Below are 11733 nucleotides of genomic sequence, written 5' to 3'. Positions count from 1 at the left end.
CTCACTTCTTTCGAGAGAAACTCCTTCTCTAGAAAGGATCAATTCTTAGCAACGAATGTCTTGCCTTCGGATCTGTGATAGAAGGTGTACCCAACAGTCTCCTTTGGGTATCCTATGAAGACATATTTCTCCGATTTGGGTTTGAGCTTATCAGGATGAAACTTTTTCTTATAAGCATTGCAACGCCAAACTTTAAGAAACGACAACTTTGGTTTCTTGCCAAACCACAGTTCATACAGTGTCGTCTCAACGGATTTAGATGGTGCCCTATTTAACGTGAATGTAGCTGTCTCTAATGCATAACCCCAAAACTATAGTGGTAAATTGGTAAGAGACATCATAGATCGCACCATATCTAATAAAGTACGGTTATGACGTTCGGACACACCATTACACTGTGGTGTTCCAGGTGGCGTGAGTAGTGAAACTATTTCACATTGTTTTTAACTAAAGACCAAACTCGTAACTCAAATATTCTCTTCCACGATTAGATCGTAGAAACTTTATTTTCTTGTTACGATGATTTTCCACTTCACTCTGAAATTCTTTGAACTTTTCAAATGTTTCAGACTTATGTTTCATCAAGTAGATATACTCATATATGCTCAAATCATCTGTGAAGGTCAGAAAATAATGATACCTGTCGCGAGCCTCGATATTCATCGGACCACATACATTAGTATGTATGATTTCCAACAAATTTGTTGCTCGCTCCATTGTTTCGGAGAACGGAGACTTAGTCATCTTGCCCATGAGGCATGGTTCGCAAGCATCAACTGATTCATAATCAAGTGATTGCAAAAGCCCATCAGTATGGATTTTCTTCATGGGCTTTACACCAATATGACCTAAACGGTAGTGCCACAAATAAGTTGCACTATCATTATTAACTTTGCATCTTTTGGCTTCAATATTATGAATATGTGTATCACTACGATCGAGATCCAACAAACCATTTTCGTTGGTGTGTATGACCATAGAAGGTTTTATTCATGTAAACAGAACAACAATTGTTCTCTAACTTAAATGAATAACCGTATTGCTATAAACATGATCAAATCATATTCATGCTCAACGCAAACACCAAATAACACTTATTTAGTTTCAACACTAATCCCGAAAGTATAGGGAGAGTGCGATGATGATCATATCAATCTTGGAACTACTTCCAACACATATCGTCACCTCGACTTTTACTAGTTTCTGTTTATTCTGCAACTCCCGTTTCGAGTTACTAATCTTAGCAACTGAACTAGTATCAAATACTGAGGGGTTGCTATAAACACTAGTAAAGTACACATCAATAACATGTATATCCAATATACCTTTGTTCACTTTGCCATCCTTCTTATCCACCAATTGGGGTAGTTCCGCTTCTAGTGACCAGTCCCTTTGCAGTAGAAGCACTCAGTCTCAGGCTTAGGTACAGACTTGGGCTTCTTCACTTGAGCAGCAACTTGCTTGCCGTTCTTCTTGAAGTTCGCCTTCTTCCCTTTGCTTGAAACTAGTGGTCCTGTTAAACCATCAACACTTGATGTTTTTCTTGATTTCTACCTTCGTCGATTTCAGCATCACGAAGAGCTTGGGAATTACTTTCGTCATCCCTTGCATATTATAGTTCATCACGAAGTTCTACTAACTTGGTGATGGTGACTAGAGAATTCTGTCAATCATTATTTTATCTGGAAGATTAACTCCCACTTGATTCAAGCGATTGTAGTACCCAGACAATCTGAGCACATGCTCACTGCTTGAGCGATTCTCCTCCATCTTTTAGCTATAGAACTTGTTGGAGACTTCATATCTCTCAACTCGGGTATTTTCTTGAAATATTAACTTCAACTCCTGGAACATCTCATATGGTCCATGACGTTCAAAACGTCTTTGAAGTCCCGATTCTAAGCCATTAAGCATGGTGCACTAAACTATCAAGTAGTCATCATATTGAGCTAGCCAAACGTTCATAACGTCTGCATCTGCTCCTGCAATAGGTCTGTCACCAAGCGGTGCATCAAGGACATAATTCTTCTGTGCAACAATGAGGATAATCCTCAAGTTACGGACCCAGTCTGTGTAATTGCTACCATCATATTTCAACTTAGTTTTCTCTAGGATCATATCAAAATAAACACAGGGAAGCAACAATGCGAGCTATTGATCTACAACATAATTTGCAAAATATTATCAGGACTAAGTTCATGACAAATTTAAGTTCAATTTAATCATATTACTTAAGAACTCCCACTTAGACAGACATCCCTCTAATCCTCTAAGTGATCACGTGATCCAAATCAACTAAACGATGTCCGATCATCACGTGAGATGGAGTAGTTTCAATGGTGAATATCACTATGTTGATCATATCTACTATATGATTCACGCTCGACCTTTCGGTCTCCGTGTTCCGAGGCCATATCTGTATATGCTAGGCTCGTCAAGTTTAACCTGAGTATTCCGCGTGTGCAACTGTTTTGCACCCGTTGTATTTGAACGTAGAGCCTATCACACCTGATCATCACGTGGTGTCTCAGCATGAAGAACTTTCGCAACGGTGCATACTCAGGAAGAACACTTCTTGATAATTAGTGAGAGATCATCTTAAAATGCTACCGTCAAACTAAGCAAAATAAGATGTATAAAAGATAAACATCATATGCAATCAAAACATGTGACATGATATGGCCATCATCATCTTGCGACTTTGATTTCCATCTCCAAAGTACTGTCATGATCTCTATCGTCACCGGCATGACACCATGATCTCCATCATCTTGATCTATATCAATGTGTCGTCACGTGGTCATCTCGCCAACAATTGCTCTTGCAACTATTGCTATCGCATAGCGATAAAGTAAAGCAATTATTGGGCGCTTGCATCTTATGCAATAGAGAGACAACCATAAGGATTTTGCCAGTTGCCGATAACTTCAACAAAACATGATCATCTCATACAACAACTTATATCTCATCACGTCTTGACCATATCACATCACAACATGCCCTGTAAAAACAAGTTAGACGTCCTCTACTTTGTTGTTGCAAGTTTTACATGGCTGCTACGGGCTTAAGCAAGAACCAATCTTACCTACGCATCAAAACCACAATGATAGTTTGTCAAGTTGGTGTTGTTTTAACCTTCGCAAGGACCGGGCATAGCCACACTCGGTTCAACTAAAGTTGTAGAAACTGACACCCGCCAGCCACCTGTGTGCAAAGCACGTCGGTAGAACCAGCCTCGCGTAAGCGTACGCGTAATGTCAGTCCGGGCCGCTTCATCCAACAATACCGCCAAACCAAAGTATGACATGCTGGTAAGCAGTATGACTTATATCGCCCACAACTCACTTGTGTTCTACTCGTGCATATGACATCTATGCATAAAACCTAGGCTCGGATGCCACTGTTGGGGAACGTAGTAATTTCAAAAAAATTCCTACGCACACGCAAGATCATGGTGATGCATAGCAACGAGAGGGGAGAGTGTGATCTACGTACCCTTGTAGACCGACAGCGGAAGCGTTATGACAACGCGGTTGATGTAGTCGTACGTCTTCACGGCCTGACCGATCAAGCACCGAAACTACGGCACCTCCAAGTTTTAGCACACGTTCCTCTCGATGACGATCCCCGGACTCCGATCCAGCAAAGTGTCGGGGAAGAGTTCCGTCAGCACGATGGCGTGGTGACGATCTTGATGTTCTACCGTCGCAGGGCTTCGCCTAAGCACTGGTACAATATTATCGAGGATTATGGTCGAAGGGAGCACCGCACACGGCTAAGAAAACGATCACGTGGATCAACTTGTGTGTCTAGAGGTGCTCCCCTGCCCCCGTATATAAAGGAGCAAGGGGGAGGAGGCCGACCCTAGGAGGGGCGCGCCAGGGAGTAGGATTCCTACTCCTAGTTGGAGTAGGTTTCCTCCTTTCCTAGTCCAACTAGGAGAAGGGGGGAAAGGTGGGAAGAGGGGAAGGAAGGGAGAGAGGGGCCGCGCCCCAAACCCCTTTTCCAATTTGTACTGGGCTTGGGAGGGGCCGCGCCACCTCCTGGTCCTTTCCACTAAGGCCCATTAAGGCCCATTGCCTCTTCCTCGTATTCCCGTAACTCCCAAGTACCTCCGAAAATACCCGAATCACTCGGAACCTTTCCGATGTCCGAATATAGTCGTCCAATATATCGATCTTTACTTCTCGACCATTTCGAGACTCCTCGTCATGTCCCCGATCTCATCCGGGACTCCGAACTCCTTCGGTACATCAAAACATATAAACTCATAATGAAACTGTCATCGAAACCTTAAGCGTGCGGACCCTACGGGTTCGAGAACAATGTAGACATGACCGAGACACGTCTCCGGTCAATAACCAATAGCGGAACCTGGATGCTCATATTGGCTCCCACATATTCTACGAAGATCTTTATCGGTCAGACCGCATAACAACATACGTTGTTCCCTTTGTCATCGGTATGTTACTTGCCCGAGATTCGATCGTCGGTATCTCAATACCTAGTTCAATATCGTTACCGGCAAGTCTCTTTACTCGTTTCATAATACATCATCTCGCAACTAACTCATTAGTTGCAATGCTTGCAAGGCTTATGTGATGTGCCTTACCGAGAGGGCTCATAGATACCTCTCCGACAATCGGAGTGACAAATCCTAATCTCGAAATACGCCAACCCAACATGTACCATTGGATACACCTGTAGAGCTCCTTTATAATCACCCGGTTACGTTGTGACATTTGGTAGCACACAAAGTGTTCCTCCGGCAAACGGGAGTTGCATAATCTCATAGTCATAGGAACATGTATAAGTCATGAAGAAAGCAATAGCAACATACTAAACGATCGGGTGCTAAGATAATGGAATGGGTCATGTCAATCACATCATTCTCCTAATGATGTGATCCCGTTAATCAAATAACAACTCTTTGTCTATGGTTAGGAAACATAACCATCTTTGATTAACGAGCTAGTCAAGTAGAGGCATACTAATGACACTCTGTTTGTCTATGTATTCACACATGTATCATGTTTCCGGTTAATACAATTATAGCATGAATAATAAACATTTATCATGAAATAAGGAAATAAATAATAACTTTATTATTGCCTATAGGGCATATTTCCTTCAATGCAATGATGATCTAGTGTATAACATTCCAAATTGAAAATTTGGGATGTTACAAACCTACCCCCCTTAAGATGAATCTCGCCCTCGAGATTTGGGTTGGCTAGAAAATAAGGTGAGGGTGGTCCTTCAACAGATCTTCCTCTCGTTCCCAGGTGGCTTCATCCTTCGTGTGGTGGCTCCACTGAACTTTGCAAAATTTGATAACTTTGCTGCGGGTGACTCGGCTGGCATACTCAAGAATCTTGACTGGTTTCTCCTCATAGGTCAAATCACTGTCCAACTGAATCGCTTACAGCGGCACCGTATCTCTCAGCGGTATATCAGCCATCTCCACGCGGCACTTCTTCAACTGGGAAACATGGAACAGGTCGTGAACTCCTGACAATCCTTCGGGCAATTCCAACTTGTAGGCTACTTCTCCCATACGCTCCAAAACCTTGTATGGTCCTACAAAACATGGCGCTAACTTTCCCTTAACTCCAAAGCGCTTAACTCCTCGAAGTGGAGATACTCAAAGATAAACTCGGTCTCCGACTTCGTAAACCGTCTCCTTGCGTTTAAAATCTGTATAGCTCTTCTATCTGGATTGGGCTACCTTGAGCCTATCGCGAATCAATTTTACCTTCTGTTCAGACTCCTTAATCAGATCCGGTCCAAACAACTGGCGGTCTCCAACTTCATCCCACGACAATGGGGTCCTGCACCTCCTTCCGTACAAGGCTTTGAAAGGGGCCATCTTCAAACTGGATTGATAACTGTTGTTATAAGAGAACTCTGCGTATGGCAAATTCTCGTCCCAACTAGATCTGTAATCTACGCACAGGCTCTCATCATATCCTCCAAAATCTGATTGACTCTCTCGGTCTGTCCATCTGTCTGCGGATGGAATGCGATATTGAACTCTAGCCTGGTACCCAAAGTTTCATGCAACTGATTCCAGAACTTTGAGGTAAACTGGGTTCCTCTATCTGATACGATGCTCCTTGGAACTCCATGCAGACATACGATCCTGGTCGTGCATATCTTTGCCAACTTGGCACTAGTATAGGTAGTCTTCACTGGAATGAAATGAGCTACCTTTATCAAACGATCGACTACAACCCATATCGAGTCATAGTCTGAACGTGTTCTGGGCAATCCTGTAATAAAATCCATGCCTAACTTATCCCACTTCTATTCGGGTATCGGCAATGGCTGTAGCAATCCTGCTGGCTTCTGATGCGCTGCCTTTACTCTCTGACATACATCACAAACTGCAACATATTCCGCAATATCCTTCTTCATTCCGGTCCACCAGAAAATATTCTTCAAATCCAAATACATCTTGGTATTTCCTTGGTGAATCGAATATGGTGAATCATGGGCCTCTTGCAGAATCAACTTCCTAATCTCCGGGTCATTAAGCACATAAACATGGTCTTCAAACCATAAGGTATCATGCTCATCCTCACGAAATCCTTTAGCTTTTCCTTTGCTCATTTTATCCTTAATAGAAGCAATCTCCTTGTCAGTATTCTGGGCTTCTATGATCTTATCCATCAAACTAGATTGAGTCTCCAATGCTCCGACATAGCCTCTTGGAACTATCTCCAAACATAGCTCATGAAGATTCTCGGCTAACACTCTTGGTAAATCTCACGTCATTAAGGTGTTGACATGGCTTTTATGGCTCAACACGTCAGCTACTACGTTAGCCTTTCTGGGGTGATAATGCAATCTCATATCATAATCCTTGATGAGCTCCAACCATCTCCTTTGCCTGAGATTTAACTCCTTCTGTGTGAAGATGTACTTCAAACTCTCGTGATCCGTGTACACCTCACAATGGTTTCCGATGAGAAAGTGTCTCCAGGTTTTTAATGCATGCACTACGGCTGCTAACTCCAAATCATGCGTGGCATAATTCATCTCATGAGGTTTAAGTTGTCGTGAGGCATATGAAACAACTCTTCCTTCCTGCATAAGCACTGCTCCAAGTCCTCGACGTGAAGCGTCACAATACACCTCATAATCCTTGGTCTGATATGGCAAAATCAACACCGGTGATGTAACCAAACGTTTCTTCAACTCCTGGAAACTGGCATCACATTCCTCAGTCCATATGAACTTGGTATCCTTCTTCAATAACTCCATCATAGGCTTTGCAATCTTCGAGAAATTTTCAATGAATCTCTGGTAGTATCCTGCGAGTCCAAGAAAACTCCGGATCTCTCCAACTGTTGTTGGCGCTTCCCAATTTGTCACAGTGTCAACCTTGGTGGGATCTACTGCTATACCTTCTCCAGATATAACGTGTCCGAGAAATCCAACTTCCTTCAACCAAAACTCACATTTGCTAAACTTGGCATATAACTGATGTTCTCTGAGCTTACCAAGTACCAAATGCAAATGCTCCTTATGCTCCTCTTCATTCTTCGAGTATACCAGGATATCATCAATGAACACTACGACGAACTTATCCAAAAACTCCATAAACACTTTGTTCATCATGTTCATAAAATATGCAGGTGCGTTAGTCAGACCAAATGACATAACCGTATACTCGTACAGCCCATACCTAGTGGTAAAAGCCGTCTTAGGTATATCCTGTTCTCGAATCTTCAACTGGTGGTATCCTGATCGCAGATCGATCTTGGAAAATACCTTAGCTCCTTGCAATCGATCAAACAGATCATTGATCATCGGTAGTGGTACTTGTTCTTGATGGTTACTTCATTCAATCCTCGATAATTAACAACCATCCTTAACGATCCATCCTTCTTCTCCACTAGAAGTACTGGCGATCCCCAAGGTGAAGAACTTGGGCGAATATAACCTTTATCCAGTAACTCCTTAATCTGCTTCTTAATCTCCACCAAATCCTTTGCAGGCATTCTATATGGTCTCTTAGATATTGGCCCTGTGCCTGGCAAAAGCTCAATCAAAAACTCAATATCTCTATCCGGTGGCATGCCTGGCAACTCTTCTGGAAATACATCAGGGTAATCCTTCACTACTGGTACTTCCTCCTGCACAACTCCTGTTAAGCAATTTACTTGAGTCCTCTTTGGCACATGCCGGGATACATACTTGATCCTTCTCCCTTCTGGGGTGGTAAGCAAAATTTACTTACTCGCGCAATCGATATTTCCTCCATACATCGACAGCCAATCCATACCCAGAATTACATCCAAACCTTGTGATTCCAAAATGATCAAATCCGAGGGAAACACATGCCTACCTATACTCAATGGCACTTGAAAACATCCCTTACTAGCCATATACTCCGCTCCTGGTGAGCTTACTAACATAGGTGTTCTAAGAACTTTGGTGGGCAGGTTATACTTATCCACAAATCCCCGTGATATGTATGAATGCGATGCACCAGTATTTTAGCGACCCGACCCGAATGGATCAAGTCTCTGTGCTTAAGTGTCATCCCTGGATCGGTATGCTGACACACACAGTACTCGAAGGATTTATAACAGAGGTAAATCACATGTATAAAGTAACGTAAATACTATTACCTCAATCGATTTGCGGAAGCAACAAGGTTGTGGATTCCCATCAACACCAACGACAAAGTTGAGTGTAGAAATCATAACCCTAACGTATCACTTAGTCGTCGTAAGATAATCCTGCAACATGAGATGTTGCAGCCCGAAACGGGTCAGTACATTGAATGTACTGGCAAAGCAACACATAGAGAGTAATGGAATGAAACAGCTATACTATATGCATATATGGCTGGTGGAAAGCTCTATGGTTACTGTTTTGCGTAAAGCCAGTTTTTCCCTACTGCAAAGGAATAAATTTATTTAACTATCATGGTGGTTGTGAAACATCGAGAATGGTTGACAGCATTCCGATCCCAATTAAGTGAACAATTAAAACCCAACAACATTAATTAGAGTAACATGTTGAGATTCACATGATATTCAAGTACTAGATACTCAAGTTGTCCATAACCGGGGACATGGCTAATCATGATTAGTTTATACACTCTGCAGAGGTTTGCGCACTTTTCCCCACAATACTCGATCGCCTCCGTTTGGTTTCTCGCACTACAGGGTTTTTGAGAAGACGGATGACCGAGACATAGTCTTTCAGAAGCGCTAGCACCTTACAATCGGGTAGACCGGTACACCTACATCCCCTACATCTGCTAGTCCACCACTGTAAGAGTTCGCACAACTTAGTCAACTATGGCAGAGCCCATAATGGCTTGTGGCTGCACACGGAAGTTTCTAGCATGAAAGATCTTATGATCCCTTTGAGCCTGGGTGGCGGTCCAAAAAAAACAGGCAAGTCTTGATAGACATCAGGTGCCTCAATCCACCCAGATGTGTGTTTAAGTTGCCACCTTAGATAAACCATTAATTAAATATCTCACATCTGTCATGGATATCACTCACCCAATCCACGTCTACTAGCATAGCATGGCATAATAAGCAAACGCAGAAGTAACTCCCAAAGGTTTCATAATAATACAGGTGATAGGTACTACCTCATCTACTTCCCATCCCACAATTTAATTAGATCCTAATCATGCAATGTGAGAGGATTGATCTAATGCAATAAAACATGGGTTGTAGAAAAGGTATGATCAAAGTGTTACTTGCCTTGCTGATGATCCACGAGACCTAGGGAATCAAAGTAACAGGCGGCGCAATCTGGGTGATCTATCGCAGACAAACAACAAGCATACAATAAGTACTCATCTAATGCACAGGTAAAACTCGAACAAGAGAACGAACCAGAAAGTTCAATTTAAGAACTCCGGTTGCAAAGAAAGAACGAACCGAACAAAGAAACAGAAAACAAACGGCGGAAGAAAACAACTCGGTTCTAGCAAGTTGAAACTAGGTCAAATTTTACCGGGACAAAAACTTGTTCAAGTTGATTAGACGGAACGGCGGTTTCGAAACAAAACTCCAGGCGCTTGAATCACCTGATTCCGATAAACGAGCGAGAAGAAAGACTAGAACGAAGATCGGATTTGAGATCGCGATCGCGGAATAAATCCGACGAGAAAGAAAATGAGGAATGGTTAAACGAACGGACGTTCGTAAACCGGAGATAATCGGTGATCACGTTCGTTGAGACGAACGGTCCGAAAAAAGAACGAAAACCGATCTAGGGTTTTCGGAAAAGAAACCGAAAAGGAAACGGAAAACCGATCTAGGGTTTCGGAAGAAAACCGAAACAAAAACGGGAAGAAAAAGAAAAGAAACGGAGAGAAAACGGAACGGTTCTTTTAGGAAAAACCGGACCGGGGAAGAAAAAGAGAGGCGCGGCTACCTCGGCGAGGTTCTGGCGAGGGGCTCCGGCGGCGGCGGCTAAGCGGCGGCGGCGGCGGCTAAGCGGCGGCGGCGGCTAAGGGCGGTGGCGGCGCGGCTAGAGGCGCGGGGTGGGGCGCGGCTTGGGGAGGAGAGGGGCTTGGGATTTTTGATGTGAGGAGAGGGGGGGGTTTGGGGTGTATTTATATAGGTGAGGGGGGGGGGGTTTCTTGGGGTAGGGGACAAGAAATAGAGTAGGAATAGGAAAACGAAACAAAGGAAAGGGGAGGGGCTAACCCTATCCGGACTCGGCTAGAGCAAGAGGCGGCGGCAGCTGGCGCCTGCCTTGCCTGGCGCACGGCGCGCAGGGAGGCTGGGGCGGCGGCGGGCTGGGCCTTTGGCCCGGCTGGCCTGGCGGGAGTTTTTTTTAAACGGTTTCGCGCGCAGAAAAACAAAGAAAAGAAAACTAAACGAACTCCAAAAATTCTAAAGTAAATTTTCCCCGACTCCTAAAAATGAGCCGAACAAAATGAACTTTACTCCGGACCTAAAATGCAATTTTCGAAAACGCGCATTTTCCCTATCCAAATAAAATGCAAATAAAACTCCGGCAAACAAAATTTGATCTATTTATTAAATCTTCATTTTTCCTAAATTTTGGGAAAGTCATATTATTCCCTCTCTTATATTTTTAATATTGGAAAAATAATTGAAGATGAAATAAATAAATCAAATGATCCTCTTTTCAAAATTTGAGAAAACTCTCAAATATGAAAATAACGAAATCTCCAACTCTCTCCGTGGGTCCTTGAGTTGCGTGAAATTTCTAGGATCAACCAAAATGCAAGAAAATAAGATATGCATGATGATCTAATGTATAACATTCCATATTGAAAATTTGGGATGTTACAAGTATCGAAAAGAACGAGTGCAGTAAATGACTTAACCAAAAACTTATCGATTACTGCATCCGGCTGCTCTTCAACCTCCTCCACGTTAACGTGGTTCACCTGTCCCCTGTTGAAAGGGTTCGGCTTCTTCCCAGAGCTTCCATTGCCATTTCCATTCTGGGATTCAGGAGAATCATTGGCATAATGTCCGGTCTTCTGGCACTTGAAGTAAGTGACTTGGCTCAGGTCTCTCTTGGCTGGGGTTGATGGGTTGGTACAGTTCTGGCCGTTGCTTCCTCCATTCCCATTACCATTCTTGGTGCTGTTATGATTGTGCGAGCTACCTCCTCCATGGGTATGCTGAAAATGTCCTCCCGATCTAGGGGTAAAACGTGGCTTCTGCTGAGCTCCTGAATTGTACTTTCCTTGTCCATACTTCCTCTTGCGGCTCT

The sequence above is a fragment of the Triticum urartu genome, chromosome 6A, assembly GCF_056163025.1.
Source record: "Triticum urartu cultivar PI428250 chromosome 6A, HENAU_Tu73, whole genome shotgun sequence".
In the NCBI taxonomy this organism is placed as follows: domain Eukaryota; kingdom Viridiplantae; phylum Streptophyta; class Magnoliopsida; order Poales; family Poaceae; genus Triticum; species Triticum urartu.
The sequence above is the reverse complement of the archived record's forward strand: the minus strand, read 5'-3'. Positions refer to the sequence as shown.